Here is a 19,553-nt window from a genome sequence, read left to right as displayed (position 1 = left end):
TCATGTGGCTTTGAGAAAGGACAATCTGATTTTAGGGAAAGCTTCTTCCTGGATATGTGGACAGTGGTTCATTTAAGTCCTTAAGCACAGTAGTCCTGTGTAGCATATTTTGTACTTTGTATTCCACTTACAGCTCTTTTATTCATGTGATATCTATTTTAAAATTTTACTGTTCTATTAGCCTCCATTATCTTGTGACCTTGAGCTTCATGGTAGCCATTGACAGATTTTCTTTCTAAAGTTATAAACAGCCAGTTGAAGTTATTGTATAGCTTTTTATTCACATGTACAAGAGGGCAAAGTGAGTTGTATTTACAACTGCTACTCTGTGACAGTCTGCAAAGCTTTCCCTGAGCTTATATTTAAATCTTTTTTAACTTCAGGAGTGAAGTCATCTGCTAATGCTGAGCTAGGTAGCCATGGTTTCATTCTTCAGTCACGTTCACTTAGGAGCAAAACTAATCTTTCCTCATCATAAGCTTACAAATATAATGGCTGTTAAAACAAGTTTTATGCTGTTTCATCTGTAAGCCAAATTTATTTTACTGTCTGTTTTTGATGTTTTCAGCTTTCATATATATGGGAGCATTACTCAGCATGACAGAGCCTCTTGTCCTGCCTTTAGCCTGGCTCGTGTTGCTGCAGGAAGTCTACAGATGCACTCTTACACTGAAAATTGGAAACTGTGATAATAGGAGACAGAAAATGTCCTGTTAGAAATTAATAATTTGCATGTATTATATCCCTTTGTCTAAGTGATATAGAGTCTAATACCTCTGACATTTTCTGCAGAAATTGCTCTGTGGGGTTCTCTGCTTCACATAATTTGGACCTGCCCCAAGATTATTTAATTACGGAAAAGAAATTTGTGCTGTCATTGAAACATTGTTGGAGATTTCAAGTGGAACCAACATATGCTAAGCCAATATAAATTATTAAACCAGATTTAACTTATACTTTTTCTTTTTACATATTGTGGGCTGCCATGTGCATAGTCTAGAGGATGTAGTCAGAGCAACTACACCTGCAATATAGTAGCCACTGTATAAACAGAAATAGTTCTGATTATCTTATTTTGGAGGCAATACATTCTCAAAGACAAAAATATGGAACTTCAGAGCAGCTTCCCAAAATCTGCAATTGCACTGGTAGTCTTGAATTTCTCTAAGATGGACTTCTAAGTATGTAGTAAGCATCAACAGATTTTGTCAGGTGAACATTATGGGAACATTTTTCCACTATTATTCAGATTGTGCTGTTGGGTTTAAAGTCATGTACAAAGTCATGTACTATCAGAGTTGTTTTAATCAGTCTTGAGAACTATTGCTGCAATATATTTTATTTTCTGGTTGTTTTCTTTCTTTCTTTCTTTCTTTCTTTTTCTTTCTTTCTTTCTTTCTTTCTTTCTTTCTTTCTTTCTTTCTTTTTTCTTGTTCTTTACCACAACATTATGTAATTCATGAATTATCCTGGGAAACTGACAGGCTTTTGTTTTCTCTGTAATAACTATTTTAGTTTGGTGACCTCTGATCATTGGGCTGAATATTTCAGAGAAGAAGAGAATGAGAGTCTGTGAGAAATGCCATTCTTTGATGCCTTTGATGAAGAGATGCTTCATGGAGTCAGTGTGACACACAGCATGGGTGTAATCCTTGACTACAGGCTGACTTTGAACCATCATGTGCCAGCTGTGGTCAACTCTGCATTTTTTAAGGGTGCTTTGGGGATGGACTTTTAATGATGTAAACACTGTTGCAGGACTGCAGACCATCTCCATCTATATTCCATCTAGTAGCCATAAGGCACAGCTTTATAATTACACAGCTGCATTATCATTGCAAGTGCTGTAAACTGTACTGATGACTGAGTAAGGGCAAAGATAATCAATAGATTCATAGTGGTATTCTTACAGGAAACCCGGAGAGTAGAAATATGTAACTGTTTTAATTGACTCACACATTACTAGGAGGCCTTCTGAACAAGGTGTGTCAGATATAAGTTATCTCAAGATCATGAGAAATTAATGTAAGTATTTATGACCATTTGCAAGGTGATAAGAATTATTTTATTCTTTTAGGAATGCTAAATGCCAGATATTTAACGAAGTGATTGTATTTGTTTGTTTGTTTTTAAGAAAATGATCATTTGACATTTACATGTAGTCTTAAGGAGGAAGAGGTAGTAAAGAGATAACTTTCTGAATTTCTAACATACCCAAAAATTTTGGCTGTATAGCTTGGTTTAAATGAAGTTGGGCTCTCAAAATCCATAACAACAAAGACAAGTATTCATAGTTTGAGTCAGGTCCCACAAAGTCATGAATTTATCTAGAGATAATGTTAACTTATGTTTATTTTTATTTTTATTTTATGTTTTTGTAGTTGTTGTTGTTGTTCATCTTCTCTTTAGTTTGTGTGATGATTTTTAAGTCTTCAGACGTGTGATTTTTCCTGTTACTTTAAAATTTTCCTTTAAGAAAAGTGGAAACATTTTTTCTTCATTTTGGTAGGATGAACTATCTCAAGACTTGACAAATAATGTTATACCACCTCTTCTAGGGGATGGGTAAAAATCAAATATTTTCATTTATCCCTTTTTTTTTTTTTTTTTTTTAAAGTGATGTCTGCTCCTGCAGATGGGGGTGGAAACAAGAAAAGGCTTGCTTGTCTTCACCTCTCCTTTTTTTAGAAAGCCATTTTGACTAATTGAACTTTCGGTTCATAATGTTATCACATGTAATTCTGCAGGCTGTATGATGATCCTCTGTCGCCCCCGAAAAAATGATGGGGGATATATGGGGTAATGTGTGTTCATTCATGTTAAGGCATTGACGCAGAACCATTTCTTGAGTTTATTCTCAAGGACCAGGTGAGAATCTTTCTCCAGGCATGCCTATGCTACAGACTGCAAGATAGCAAAAATAGTATAGAGGTATTATAAATGAGGTACCTCAGGTACTAGAAGCTTAAGCAGTCTGGAGCTCCCCACAGGCTAATTTCCCTTCCTGAAGCAGAGTAAATTAGCCTGCATGAAGCTTGTACTGCAGAGAGTAGAGTGTGTCTGGTATCCAAGCTAGTTCATTTAAAAATAGATTTGGAAACTTGCTGTTCTTTGCAGGCTGACATGTGGGCATGTGTTTATTGTCTGGATGGGGCTGGGGCATGCATGGAACTGAAATAGTTAAACGTCACAAGATATTCTGCCCAACACTAATTTTAGAAACAGCTTAAATGGTCAATGTAAAATGTATGTGAATATAAATTTAACCTTCCTCTCAAATTTAATATATGTAAATTTATTAACAAAGGTTTATTCCAAAATATTTATTTATTAACATTAAAATTAAATTACCAAGTAGCTCTAAATCCACTGTTTGTTATTATAAACATTTACAGGACTATTTGCTATCACATGCTGGTGTTTTGGTAGATATTGATATCCTGTTACTTCCTGCTGGGATTAGGAGTTTGATTTTCAACTGAACTGCCAAACTTGTGATAATAAAAAACCCACCAACCTTAATGGGGAGTCTAACACATTGATATAACAGTTTTTGTCAAAAACATGATTCATGAAACAAAAGATGCACTGAATATTTGTTATTTTTAAGTTAGAAAAAAAATGCAATGTGATTTATAGAAACTAGGGTTTTTCACAGTGATGGCATAAGAAATGTTACCATTTTGCACTACTGTATGACAACTTTGAAAAATCCTTATCGGGTGACTTTCTGTTACTTTCTCTGAAATACTTTTTTGAAAACATCCGATGGTATGTAAAAGTGTGAACTCATCTATCAACCACTGTGGAAACCTTGCTTTGCTATAAATAACGTAACGAAAGCAAGGATATTACAAATGCACCCCTCCGTTTTAGGAGAGTGATTAGAGTAAGCAAGCGTGAGTATCAAATTTATTTTGCTTTTCTTCTTGGATATTTTGCTTCTAGAAGTGAAAGTGTTTTGATGGTTTGGAGTACACAGTCTTGAGTAACTTCTAATCTGAAATGAAGATATCCAAAACTATTTTAGAAAGATTTTAGAACCTCTCTAACTCTCTGCAGTTATGAAGACTTGCTGTATTTCTGAGCTATAACAAGGAAATTTTTGTAAAATGTTCTTCATAGTAGAACTTGTTTTATGTAAGAAACATACTTAAAAAGCTAATTTCTTTTCTCCTTTCTGCTCTGCAATCCACAAAGTGTGATTAATAATAGATTTAAATTTGCTAAGTGCATTTACTCCTTTGTGCCATCATAAAGAGAATCTATTACTGTAAAATTGAGGCTTAGTTCCAAATTGCGCCATTATGAAGTTTTCTTCCAGCAATGTTTTGTCTCTAATACACTTCCCTCATTGTAATTCTATTGCAAACCTGATGTCTAGCATCAAGTCTCACAATAATTATTTTAAATTGCTACTAGGAACAGTAGTCCTGGTGGGATATATTACTACCATTCTAACAAGATGAATTTCAATGCACTTGTAACCATATTATAGTGTATTATGAAAGAAAGAAAATCTTTGAGTTGTAGGTAGGCAAGCAGATTCAGAATACTGAAAAATGATTTTTATAAACTTCTTAGCACCTTATGTGGCACTTTTACGTTATTAATTTAAATTAGCAGTAATTATATATTAATATGTGTTGTGGTCTATCTTTATATAGCCCTTCTGAGTAAAACTTAGAGGTGACATAGGGTGGAGCTTCATAAATGGAGTTGTTCTTTTGCTGAAACATACTACTGGTCTCAAAGCCTGGAAGTTGTCTGAACTTGTGCTAAGGCTAAGTAAAAACTGAAAAGGAATGCAAACCAAATGAGTGCACAGTAAATATTCACTTCGAAACAACAGAGCTCCACCCCTGCCATGAAGTTCTGTCTCTGCTCCATAACCAGGTAACAGGCTGGCTCCTGAAGTCATCCTGCTTAGCCTAGGAACTTAAAAGTAGGTCTTTTTAAAGTAGGCCATTTTAAAATGGGATGTAAAAAGTGTATGAGTGCAGTAAAGCACAGTTTTGTGCATTTATTATGTTGTGCAATCCTAGAACTAAGTGCTTGTCCTGTAATTAAATGATAATCTGCAATCATTTTCACACAAATATTCAACATCATTCTGGTTATAAACAGATGAATCTGTCATATCTTAACCCAAAATGAACCCTTGCAAAGTACTCAGAAGTGACTGAAATTGCAAACTTCCCCAACTTCATATTTAGAAAATTTGTAACTGAAAGTTGTTTAAGCAAGATTAAAATAACGTTCCTAGGCAAACTTTTACATCATACTGTCTTGTAAAAGCATCAAGATGCTTGTCATTAGTACACGTGTGTTAGCAACACCAAAAATTGGGAAAGATGCATGATAACATTCAACATGGGAACATGTGCTAAGGTCTCATGTTCTTAACGTCCTTTGCAGGAGAACTCAAACTGCAATGTAGCATGTGGTGGAAAATCAGCAGTAGCTCTTTACCTTTTGTTTTGAAGTGGGTGGGTTTCACACTCTCTAAGTGGTCTTGACACCTGAATCGAGAGAAGAAGTCATGCCACACATTCTTGTTTTGGGGGGGAAATAAAAAGTATGTGCAAAGGAATAAATTATTTGAAATAGAAAGTGCCTTGAGCCTACTAATCTGTTTCCTTCTACTGCTCACGTCTTTTCATAAACATTTTATAATACCTTTTCCTCTCCCCCTCCCATTTCCGAATTCCAGTAGTGCCTGTGAATTTTGGAAAGAATCTTCAATCCAGAAGCATATGCTGAAGTTGTTTCTCTCAGCATGAGACTTGGAAAAAAGTGTGTTGCCTTCTAACTACCAATTAATTTTCATAGCACTATTGATTTAAAACACTGGTGTAAAGAACTACAGACAATTTTAGATTATTTTTTTTACAGGACAGATTCTTATATTTTCTTATACATGTTTCCACTGTTACTTTAATTTCTTGAATCCTACACTCCCTTGCGTGTTTGAAATACATCACTTCTGTATTTTTGTATTTGTGTTCCTGTACATGCAAGCTCATCGTCACCATATCCAGGTTATTCATACACATCCAGAAAGTTAAAAAATGAGTTTGCAACTTAATTGCAAATCTTCCATAAGATCAGAAATAAAGATATATAAAGATATATAAATATCTTCTATAAGTTCACAAATCAAGTTTAAAAAGGCAGTTAGGCAAAATGTACAGAACCGTCCAAAAAGACCACATTTTCACATTTAGCTGTTGCCAACTGACTGATGTGTTGAGGGTGATGCAGACCTTGACTATCATTTGGTAAATTTGACTAGAAGCGAGCTACAATCCCCTGAAGTGATGGCCTCTCATCCACTGAAAAGTAGAGTTAAGGAAGCAAACATTTGTGTTGGATGAAGGCTGAAGAACTTAGCACCTTGCAGAGCTGATGCCAGAAACTGAGAAATGAATTGCCAATAACTACATCACTGCCACTGCTGCTGCCCCATTAAAAATAAATGTGCGATTTTGCTTTTGTGCATTGCCAGCTTGGAATGCAGAAATTAATTTTGTTTGTTCAGAAAAAGTACAGAATGAGAGCAAGTGAGTGTCATCATGCAGCTCCACTAGTATGCCTCAGTCCATTATAAAAGTATAACTTTTCAGTGTATGTGACGGTAGTTCAATATTCATATTATTTCTACCTTTTTTAATTATTATTATTTTTTTAATCTCCTTGAACTCTTGGTAGAAGCATTAGCAATAGCTTTTCACGACAACTTACATACAGCCCCGGTTCTTCAGTTGTGATGACTTTCACCTGCTTTGCTCCAAGTCAAGCAAGCAACTTTGCTTTGTTTCCCCCTTCCAGTTCTGAGTACTATAAAGAACAATTCGGCTACCTTCCATTAAGCGTCTTTTTGATTAATTATTTTTTTAGATCACAAGTGCACATCCCAGTCTGGAAAGGTCTCAGACTGGAGTAGTACTACGTTGCCTTGAGCAGGTTCTTCTTTATGCTTCTTTATGCGTCACCGTTCCTTGTTTGAAGTTATTTTGCTAAGTTTGTAAGGAGTATTTTGACAAATTATTACATTAAAATTAAGTATTGTACAGTGCCATTTATTTTCTCAAATGAATTCCAGCATATGGAGATTAGTATACAGATGTACATTTTCAGATGTGGTGCCAAATAACATCTTTTTAACTTTGATGGGACTGAATATATGGTGTATCTGACAGTTTGCTGTCAGGTAAAAGTCAAACTATGAATCTTAAGCATTTTCTGATAAATAAAAGACTACTATTAATACTAAGAAAGGTGTATTCCACAGCACATTTCTTTATGCAGCAGAGGCTGTTGCAGAGAGATAAACAGAATTTCATCCCAGGTCCTCTGAGTGTTAATAAAGTAAAACCGAAGATGCATAGTGCTACTAAAAACACTCTTAAGTGCTAAATAAAAAATTCTGTCAGAGTGAGCCCATAACTTCACCTCATGGGATTGATCACATCCTTCGGCTTAAAATGTGAAGTGATCCTTAATGAGAAATTGAAATTAGCTTGGAAATTTCTAGTAATTCTTCTTTGAACTTAGGAAAAGATTAATCATTTGCTAGTTCAAGAAGTAAGGCAAGAATATGTTCTGTTGAAATATTTTAATAGTACTTAACTTGCCAACACTAGATGGCAAGAGACATATTCTATTTAATGTTAAGAAAATAGTATGTGAATTTACCAATATGTGTATCAACTCCAGACTTCAAGGGTGTTGAATGGATTATTGTCCAGAGCTAGATAAATTTGAATTCTGCAGAGCTGAAATGTTGGAAATTAGCTGCATGATGTATGAACCCAAATAATAATGTTCCTGACGTAGGAAAAAGTGATGGAAATTAAACATCTAGTTATGCACAGTGTGTCTGCACAATGTGCTGCATGCACCGCATGTGTTAGAATTTCTTCTCAGTTCTTTTTTTAATCTTTTATTCATAGCATTGCAGGTGATGAAAAATTTATGCCTTGAGTCTGGCATTGAAATTAAATGCAAAATGAAAACAGAAGCAGTTTATACTGACAGCTTAAATATCTTTATCTAGCATACGGTTGCACTATAAAAATCACTGGGTGACTTTTAAAATCTCCCACGTGCAAAAATGCAAACATTGCACAATAAAGGATAAAGTTAGGACTCTGTATATTAACAGAAAAGTTTCCTTCATTATTATTCACTTCTAATTTTTCAGAATTGTTTCAGAATGTCAGGTGAGCATGAATACAGATTCCTACACAGTCTAGCTAGTGACAGTATTACATGACATACAGAAAACAACTGATTTTTTGCATTACATTTTATGAAGATATCTATGCTTGCCTATCTTTGAATTGAGTATAAGGCATACATCTTGTACTTCCATATCGCTAGAGTAAAAGGTTAATTATCCTGGTGAATCAGTTCCTGAATTCCCATGATCATAGTGCATGTATTCTGTAATAAGAGGAGGATTACTAAGAAACATACATATGTTTTTAAAGTAACAATCCATAGCACAGCGTACTTATGAAATAGTTTATTAAAAAGCAGTTGTTATTTTATCATAATCAGCCATGAACGAACTGCTTTTTTGAGTTACTCGGTGGTGGTGGGGGGGGGGGGGGGTTTGTTGTTAATGGTGGGTTTCTGCGTGTGTGTTTTTTTTGTTTTTGTTTTTGTGATGTATACCTGCAATGATGTTTTGGTGTTGTTACTACCTTCAATGTTTGTGTCATGCTAGGTCGCTAATTAGAATTTTAAAATCAAATTAATAACAAGAAAATAATTGCTATGAACTTTTGTGACCAGTGCATTACTGTGTCTCATGAGATTGATGTACTAAGATTTTTTTTTAACATTTTAATATCTAAAATATGAAATGTAGAAGCCTATTTGCAGTCACGTAGAACACTAACAGTAAACTACCAATTACATGTTTATATGTAGAAGTCTGTTCTACAGCGCTTACCAGATTTACGTCCAGTTTCTGATTTGTGACTTTTTACAGTGCCTTATATAAATGTTAGTGTGTATAATTATGCAGATAATTTTATACAATATTAATTGTGCTAACAGTGTACTGAAAGTCTGTTTAATTCAGTAATTCATTTGCATTTTAATGATTCTAACAGCATAAGGTTACAGAGTAAAATTGAAACATCTCGATGACTGTTACTGTAGTGTGAAAAGAGTTGAAGCTCTTATTTTGCACTTTTAAATCTATTTAATATATCGTTAGCAAAATCTGAATTCAAGAACATTAAAGAACGTGTATTCAATAAGTTACCAAAATCTGCTGCAATATATCTCAAAGTCCGTTGTATAACAAAGGCTTTTAGGAACATTTTGGAATTTAATATCTATAGCATCTGATTGCTGATTTTAATATGTTCACTACAAGCTGAATGCACTTGAGCAGGTAATTCTGGTAGTGAAAGTAGACTGAATTTATCAAATGCACTTGAGGAAAGACATTGAGATACCTTTTCAGTAGAAGGAATGAATGTGAGAAACAAATACTTGTTTATTTTTTAATCAGATCTTTTAAAGACATAAGATGCAGTCTAGTTTTTTAGTATTATTATTATTATTCTACAGAAATGAATGTGCTAGCTTTTACAAATGCAGTCAATAATGTATTCTGTTGATCTGGATCAATAGGTTTTAAGTTAGCTATGTAACATTTCTCTTATTTCTTTTATCATATACAGATTTAATATCAGCATGAATAAATCTAAATTGTTTGCTTCTTTCTTCCTAATTCCTGAAGCAATGTAAAAGCCTAGAGAGGTTTGAAGTGACAGGATTACAAGCAGTCTTTTGCATACATGGCCTTTAGGGATGAGCGGCTACCTTGCATCTAATAAACAAGAAAGTGAATTCGTTGAATAATGAATTAAGTGGCATAAGTTGTGATAACAAGGAGCAAATGTAACTTCAGACGAATGGTATTTGCTTTGTGTGGGGTTATCTGAGAGGGCTGATGCTTCGCCAAGGGATATCGAAAAAAGGCTCATTATATTAAGATGTTCTTTCACAGAACGCAGCCTAAAATGATCTTGCAATTTTTTCGTTTGCTGAGCTGCTTTGTGTGCTTCTATCAAACCAACTGTCTCCACCAGGGGGATAACTGGGATTCTTTTAGGCCACTGAGTTTTGTTTATAATGAAAATTCCTAGTGAGTTTTAGATGGGTCACCCAACAGTTAAATAGAGATATCTAATTGGTTGATCCATATTAGGGTCAGCAGCTGGTTACAGAATAAAAGCTCACAGTGCCTCACTTGTACAGTTCTGAACCAAATTAAATTATTAATCTACTCTTTGCTTCAGTGTTGCTTCACAGGGATCCCTAACCTGCCATACTGAATAAAGCAGAACTACTACTTTACATTTTCATTATGATGAATTATATTTTAAATTGCAAATACATTCCCATTTAGTTCACACAGACTATCATATCTGATATCTCAAATTTATTCAGACAGTTAGTGTTTATGTTTATTTTGTTAATTCTAGGTATTAAATGGACCTGGAAAGTCAAAGGCATACAGTTACTTTCACTTAAGTATTGGAACAGTCAGAACATGACAGTCTGAAAGAAAAATAAAATAAAATAAAATAAAATAAAATAAAATAAAATAAAATAAAATATGAAAGGAAAATATTCATGATACTTTTTTTTTTTTTTAATTGAGAATGATTTTGTGTGTTGCAATGAGCTATAAGTTAATTCACAATTAAACACAATTTTCTTTGTAGAAGCAATGAGGAAGCAGGTCTCTTGCCTTTTCTGTCTTCATATTTTTTGTGCAATTTTGTTTTATTTCATTAGTTAAAGCTTACATGCATAATGTATTAGAGTACACTTTTAGCAAATTGTTACTTATGAAGAGAGCTGTATGTTCTCAAACAAAACTTGCATTTTTTTAACAATTACATTCTATAATTCCCCAAAGGAAATAGCTGATGAATCAGTCTCTGCATTGTTGTTCATTCTAGTACAGTAAAGAAGGTTATATCTTGAATTATATTTTGTGAAATAGTGTCAGGAAATAACCTGCAAAATGCTTTTTCATTAGTTTTTGAAGATACCCACTGCTCATGCCCAGCTGATTAAGTGGGTTTGGCAGTAGATCCTGTTGCCTTTAAAAAAACGCATACTGATATGTCCTGTCTTTAGGAATACTGTTGCAGGTCTTGTTTTTAATTTCAATAGAAAGAGGTTACAATCTTTAATGTCATGTTAAATACAGCATATAACTTCCTGAGAAAGGGACCTGTGAAGGAGATAACAGAAATGAATTGATGATTAAGTTGTACCTTGAAATTTGGTCACCTATTCTAGTGATTCTTTACTAGGCTTAAACAGATGGCTTGTTCCAGTGATGCTATCATACAAGCAGGATTAGTTCCCTTGCGCCAATATGTGAGTTATGTAGCATTGCAGTGGTCACAACAGCAATGCAGTATTTCAGTTTACACCTAAACGAGGTTTTAGTAGCCATTTTTTATGCAATGTATCGCCAAACATAGTGAACCCTTTGGTTATGAAGTGGCTTTGCTGACAGTTTCAAATAAAATTGCAGTGGAGCTCATGGATGCCAAGTTTTAAACTTCCTTGATATTGATGAGGTTGGCTTTTTTTTTTTTTTTTTTTTTTTATGATGATGATGATGATCTAATCATCATGAGTCACCATCCCTGGAAGTCTTCAAAAGACGTTTAGATGTAGAGCTTAGGGATATGGTTTAGTGGGGACTGTTAGTGTTAGGTTAGAGGTTGGACTCAATGATCTTGAGGTCTCTTCCAACCTAGAAATTCTGTGATTCTGTGTAATCTTTTGTTCTTTTTGTTTCTTTTTCTAGTTTGTTAAGTCTAGAGGACAATCATGACCACGTGAAATAAATGTTAAGGACAGTGTTGATGGAGTACAAAGAAAAGGGGAGAAAAATGTAAAGCATTCATGTACTTTCCTAAGTTCTTTCTATATTAGCAATATTAATTAAGAAGGAGAATTAAGATTTCTGTTAAAAGTGAGGTTGGTGTCAAAAATAAATGAGGGTACATAAAAAAATAGGCTAGAGAATAAAGCAGAAATATTATTACAGAAGCTTGTTCTCATTTTGAATGTTATTTTCCATGCTGGATGCCCTTCTCACGATGGATGTGGCGGACTGGAGAGAGCTCAGTTAGAGTGGTGCCTGGTTAGGAAGTTTACACCGTACCTGAAAACAGTACAAACTTGAAATAGGTGTGCTGAGGACGCCTATGTGCTAATGTACAGAGGATGTACTTGGAGTGTTTGCTGTTACAGGTGGACATAAGGGAAATACAAAGATGGTAAACTCACAGCTGATATAAAATGTATTTTCCTACAACACATTACTAGTGTAAAGGTAATTGCTACACATTTATTTTAGTAAGCAAGATAGATCTGGCAAGAATAGAAAGCTTTTTACTTCAGAACCACACATTTTATTGGTAGTGATAAGCAAGGCACAAAACAGACAGATAAGAAGTAGCCCTGTGCAGTCTCCTAAGTAGTAGTGATTGGAAGAAGTATTGTGTAGAAGGGGATGATGATGCACTTGGTTTTTTGTACCTGCCTTCTAGATTTTCCTTTTCAAACAGTTCCAAAGAAAAGTATTTGCAAAATACTTCCTTGTACCTTCTAAAGTATGTTCGTGCAGAGAGTAGGCTTTGGACACTGTCATTCTTCCCTGGTTGACTAACTCAGTGCCCTCTCCATACCCCTTACTATCCCTTTTCTGTACATCTCCAAAACTGTAAATCATAATTCCTTTAATTTATGCAAAATATTCTATATATTTCATAAATATAATTTAGGTAATTTATCTTTCTAATCTCAAAATAGTATTTTTAATACCATCTGTATTCTAAGCTATTTTAAATTAGGTTTAATTGTCACTAATAGTTGCATTGCCACAGCAGCACACAGACTGGGGTTGCTGTGCCATGTAGAGTTTCACCAGTAATTTTATATATATATATATATCTTGCTAATGTCCAGTGCAATATAGTTGTGTTTTTGTTGATACTTATGCTATCAGTTGGAAACCTAGTTCTAAGATTATGTGCATCGTCATAACTCTTGTCTTCAGCATAAAACTACCCTAACTTTTGGATGCAATAAAGTGGGGGTTTGCTTTTGTTTGCTAGCCTCTCCTTGATAAGGACAAGCTTAAAATAAGAAAATAAGAAAAAAAAAAAAAAGATCAATGCTAGATAGGTATACCAAACAATCTGTTATCTGCATCATATCTTAAAACTAAACTTTAATATAGAAACAGTTGTGAATGTAATATTGCTAAATTCAATGTAACTATTTATTAATGTCATATGAGGTATTGGGCAAAAACCTCTGTTTGCATATATTTGAAATTTTTAATATATTTTTAAGTGGCTGCTTACTAAGAATGGCTACGTGGTGGCAATGGTGAAAAAATATAATGCTGTTAGAAGTCAGTGGTGTATTCTGATCCTTTCTCAAGTTACGAGTACAATAATATATAAAACCTAGAATACTCAATATGGATTAAAAGGAGCCACAGAGCTATGTAATGTTTACTTGGACTGTTTTTTAATTTCACTGAAGTGTCAGGCTTCGTAGGTAAGAGATTTTGGATAGTTTTTTAATGAAAATGAGTAGAATGATACGGTCAGAATCAGAGTTTCCAAACTGTAGAATTGTCATAATGAGAAATGAAATATATTTGTATTCTTATACTTAAAAGTACTACAAAACTTAGTCTTTCAGATCTGTGATGATGTACTATTATTTTTTATCAACACTGAGAAATAATACCTACATTTTTCAAAAAAAAAAAAAAGCAGATTTTGAAGAATTTCATCTAGAAATAATTAAAGCATGGTTCAGTATCTAGCATCACTGTTTGAGCTGATCTTTTCATTTTGCCTTAAATATAAAAATTTATTTTTCTTCATATTTTCAAAGTTGTATTTCAATCTCATGCTTACCAACCTCAAAGGTTCACATTCAGCATAAAAATCTACTCCATAGACAAGAGAGATAAGAGGCATTTCAATCCACAGTCCATCTAATGTGTAGGAGCAGCTCAAATAAGATTGCCTTATGGCTAAACTGACCTAAGAAAAAATATTCAGATTTAGTCAAAATAATGGAAAGAAACAGGTTTTATTTTTGTTGTGTTCTTCACTTTAAAAGTCAGAAGTTTCAGTGAAAAAATAATTTTTCTCTGAAGGTCTTAAGCAAGTTAGGCAACATTTTCTATCAAGATAATTTTCAAAATGAAACTATGAAGTTCCATGTCAGCTCTACTCGTTAATGATGGTTAATGTTATCAGTGTTTTTCATTTTGATCAACGAATGTAATTTTTAACTTGCTGTTCATTTCAATGGTATTTTTCTAAGTAGCTCTTTGTGACATTTTGAGAGAAATTTGGGATGTATCCATGATTATCCAAGTGTAACAGTGTTATCAAAGTAGACAGATCTTGTACTACTGAATACCCGTAGGTGTGTTCTGAAGGCAAGTTACTCATAAAGAAGCTGTTATCTGAGACACTTCATTCTCAAGAAGTTGGTGCTAATTAGAAAGGCTGGTATTTGTTTCCCCTCGTGGCCAAGAAAACAGCTCAAAATAAAACAAAGTCAAAATAAAGCATAAAAGCAGGAGTATAGGAATGCAGACCTTCCTATTGAGTTTGACTAAAATATGGTTCCAGAGACTTGTGACTCTGACTCAGTGCAACCTGCAGTATTAATAGGCATGTTGGCTCTTAATGAAAAGAACTCAAAAGTTCCAATGTGAAGCAGAGAATATTTGTCTTCCTTATTTTTGAGTAGAATTTCTTCTTTATTGAAAGACAAATTTTGCTTCCTGACATATCCCCAACACATATTTTGACTTGCCATAAATCTAGCTGTTTGGCCAGATTTTTAAAAAGTAACTTTCATTTTGTTTCTCTCATTGTTACTACAGTTGTGAAGGTTAATTTCATAGCCAAAGTTTTCTTTTTATCTTTTATATGACATGGAATATCTGAGAAGGGGTTCTTTAGACTTTTGGGAATTACTTTCCATACCAGCTTTGAAGAGTGAAAGATGGATGAAAATGGATGTAAACCCTCACCATTGAGGGAATGTGTGCTCTTTATGGATAACTCAGAAACGATTTGTCTGTCTAAAGTTTTGGCAGAAGTGCAGTGACTGGTCTATCATAAAGCACTACTCAGATTTACCAATTCATGATAGTTTTTTTCCTGAATCTATTAGTTATCTTGCTGATTTCCACCACCACCCCACCCCCCCGCCCGGGAAATGCACAGAATTAACTTAAAAGTAACACATCACATCACTATAAGATACTTTTAAAATGAAATTTTAAAAATTTTAATGTCTTCTGGCTTTGTGATTCCACGAATATTTTCAAACACAAGCTTGTTGATACTAACTCTGCTTGGCATAATACTTCAAACAAGACCATTATAACATACTGAAACAAACAGATTAGTAACAAGAACTTTCTTTCAGTTTGGGAACTGGAAGCATTTCGTGTTTGTTTGTTTGTTTGTTTGTTTACCATTAACACCACTCCTTTATTCATAATTAATTTAATTCCTTGGAGAGTATAAAACTTAACTAAAAATGAAAGCTATGGAAAGATATAATTTGCCACTATTTAATTTTGCTTAGTTTTTGAAAAAAAAAAAAAAATGTAATAATAGTTCCTGTCTAAGAATTTTGAAAGTGTTCTTTAGCAGCATCCCAGCCCTTTAGCTCTGCAGGTAGGTTTGGGAAAACCGCAGTTTTCTGTTTTATTTCATCTTTCAGCCTCAGAAAATTCCACTGAAACCTTATGATGGATAACCCTTCTTTATTTTCATATAAATGTACTCGAAATGTTAAAATGTAAATCTGCAGTATCTGCATGGAAAGTTTGGTGATCTCAAATGCTCCTTTATAATATATATGCATACTAGATTTTAGGTAGTTCATTGTAATTCTGTGGATACTATCAAGTGTGCTATATATTTTCTCCAGCTTTATAAGAAACCATCAAGCTAGATGTATTTTATTACATGTTTGTCTGCCATCAGCTTCTTTGGTAAGTGTTTACCTCTTGCATAGTTTCATAAATGTCTTGAGACTTGGGCACTCTACACCTTTGGTCTCCTCATCCCCAGCCCAAATGCTAAAGCAGGCTTATTGGCTGCCGTAAAGGAGATGACAGCAGCCATGTCATCTGGGAGTTTCTGCCACTGTATGGACCCCTCAATTTTGCCTTGCCTGCCTCTTACCAATAGCTCAGTAGTGATTTATACTTCTTCCTTAACTTTAGTTCAACACATTTTTCTGAACTGCAGAATAAAAGCAAAGTAGATGTAACCATTTCCTTCCTTCAAATGCACATCTAGATAACATTCCATGGCAAGCAGTTTTCAATATGATTAGGTTTAAAAACAGTAATAATAATAATAATAATAAATAATAATAATAACCCTTCTACCAAAGTCAGGTATATGCCTTTCTTTGGGGCTGGGAAAAAATAAATAAATAAATAAATAAAGACAAGATTAGATCTGAAAGACGTTTGCCTTAGGAATCCATCTTAGGAAGTTATGAGTAATATGGACTAATGCATTTTTACCTTTCACCTTAAAAGAAAGCTAAATCTTGCCTGGTGTTTCAATAGGTTGGTAATACCAAGGATTATTATTCTCCTTATTTTCTTCTATGACAGAAGGTAACTGGAAGTTCAGTGGACATTAAAAGAAAAAATAGGTACATTTCAGGCATTCAGATAGGTCTAGTAGTCAAAGAATCGCAGAATGGTTTGGGTTGGATGCAACCTTAAAGCCCACCAAGTGCCACCCCCTGCCATGGGCAGGGACAGCTCCCACCAGCCCAGGCTGCCCCCAGCCCCATCCAGCCTGGCCTTGGGCACTGCCAGGGATGGGGCAGCCACAGCTCCTCGGGGCAATCTGTTCCAGTGCCTCATCATGCTCTGAAGGAAGAATTTCTTCCTTATATCTACCCTCTTTCTACCCTCTTTCAGGTTAAAACCATCAGCCTTGCCCTATCCCTACACCCCCTGACACAGAGTCCCTCCCCAGCTTTTCTGCAGCCCCCTTTAGGCCCTGGCCGGCCAATGTGATGTCTACCCAGAGCCTTCTCTTCTCCAGGCTGAACAACCTCAAACTAGTCATAATTAATAACTGTTTAAGCAAGCAAACAAATACACTGGCTCTTCAGTCAAGCCAGATAAACTCTTACTAGAATGAGAATTATTCTTTGACATATCCAAAGTGGAGAAGCAGTGTTTCTGCTGCAATTTTCTTTCTATTGTAATGATTGATTTCTGACACTAGTTTTTAAAACCTTTGACATGAAGCAACCAATTTCTTCTGTTTAAATTATTTTGTATCTTTTATTATAATAATAGTTGCTCTCACCAATCACAGGAAAAATTATTCCTTAATTTGCTAGAGAACAGAATGATTTTGTCAAGAGTTAAGTCACAGGGAGGTTTATATTATGTTTCCTGGTTGGAACCGGTAAGGTTTTTCTGAAAAATTTCTGAAATCTCTCTACACTATTTCACTTAGAACTGATCAAGAGAGCTAAATCAGACATGGACCTGACAGTAATTTCACAAAAAAATTCACAGATCACAATGAGCATATCTCTGAAAGAAGAACAAGAAATATTAGAATATATATATTCTTTATCAATTCTGACAGTACAGTCTTAGAGTTATTAAAAGTCAAAGAACTGAGCAGATGTCTAGCAATGCTGAATTATACAGTCTGAATAACTTTTATAACTAGCAGATCCAGTGCAATCTTTTCTTGACTGTTAAATGTCTGTCAATAAATCCTGATGCTTAATATCAAGCCAGCTGTGTACTGCTCATACTTAATAGAAATAAAAAGACTGAAGATTAATATACCAGGTAAATTTATCCACATTACTGAAATTCTATGTATAATTGGTTTTACGATATTTCTAGTGAATATTCTGGAGATCAGCCCTTGGTCAAATAAGTTGGGACAATGACTGCAAAATACCTTCTCTAAAATACCCTTCTGCCTTTTTTTTAATTTATTTTTTTTTATTTTTATTTTTTTAACCAATTGGAGACTTAAAAAGAGCAAGAACGTAAACTGTTTTAGTAATCTTATAATATTCCTGGCCATAGTTTTACTTTCATGTAATTATATTAGCTGATATAGAAATGTGTGGGTATAATATTTTGTGCTGTCAAAACATTTAACAGACATTGCAAGTTTTGTTCAGGATTTCATGAATAACCTTCTTTCTTGATATAATTTTTAGATACTAGGAAATGTTTGCGGCTTCCTACCTGCATTTTAAAGTTCAGAACTTGACACTTAAAGATATATGGCTAGCAGATGAGCTTACAAAATAAGTGTAAGCTGTATCAAATATAGAAGCTTTTACTGCACTAAATAATAGACAAATTTGGCTTACACTAGAATAGAATAGAAGAGTTGTTTCTGTTTTTCTATTTCTGTTTCTATTACCGCAGGGAAAATAAATAAATAAATAAATAAATAATAAAAATAGGAAAAAAAAAAAAAAAAAAAAAAAAGGCCAAACTAACCAGAAACCCCTCATAGGAATCCAAGACATGGCTCAACTGGTGCCAAACATTGCTCCCACGCTGGGTGGCATATTACTGACTTTTTTTTTAAAGTTCAGACAAAATCACATGCATATATCAGAGCAATAGAGGGGCCTGAAGAGTTTGCCAAGCAAGATCTTAAAGTTTTAATCTAGAGAGGAATACTAAAGGCTGGATTTAACAGAAGTTGGGTGTATTCCATAAACCAGCTGTTCAAATGACATGGTATCTTACCAGCTGATCTGTATAAAGATGAACCTAACACGAGTAACCACATGTAGAAGCTATGAATTCAAGTTATTCTATTTTAATTTGTAAAATAAAACATTATTATGGTATATTTATATTTAACAATCCAGAGACAAGGCATTGGACCATAAAGGCATATGAGCAGTAAGTACAAAATTACAGTGACTATTACTGTTGATAGTGTATTAGTAGGCAAAGTAGGCAGATTAATTTACTTACGGTAAGCTAAGTGCATTCTTGGCTCGTAAAGGGAAATCATTTGCTCACTTAAGCCAGATATCTGACTTTTGACGGCAAATGTCACTGCCTGGATTTCCCTTTGACAGTTTGGCAACCCCACACCCCTGTTATAGTATCCACTTATTTGTCTTGTTTTCAGCCAGATTAATCCATTCTGTTTTGACAAGAAGACTGATGGGTAATTGATAACTGTGATAGACACAAACAGAAGAGTTGGATGCTGAATAATTCAGCACTTTTCAGTATCAATAAGAGAACAGGTTGAAGAATTTGTGTCTCTATTTACACTTAAACTAAACTAAGTCAGCCCAGACATTTATGCTGCCAGTCTATCAGAAAACCAAACAGTGTACATTCGGTTTCCACCCGACAAAATGTTTTATAAGCTTGTAACAATATGTGTGAAGCTGCCAGAATA

At 34.2% G+C, this 19,553-nt stretch overlaps 1 protein-coding gene across 5 annotated transcripts in view; it reads left to right on the top strand.

The window, feature by feature from the left end:
• Positions 1 to 19,553, top strand: part of KIAA0825 (KIAA0825 ortholog) — a 252,687-nt gene that overhangs the window by 192,784 nt on the left and 40,350 nt on the right. The gene's annotated exons all lie outside the window — the stretch shown is intronic.

Source organism: Oxyura jamaicensis, chromosome Z (assembly GCF_011077185.1).
Source record: "Oxyura jamaicensis isolate SHBP4307 breed ruddy duck chromosome Z, BPBGC_Ojam_1.0, whole genome shotgun sequence".
NCBI lineage: Eukaryota > Metazoa > Chordata > Aves > Anseriformes > Anatidae > Oxyura > Oxyura jamaicensis.
Note: the sequence above shows the minus strand (reverse complement) of the source record. Positions and strands in the feature narration are given on the sequence as shown.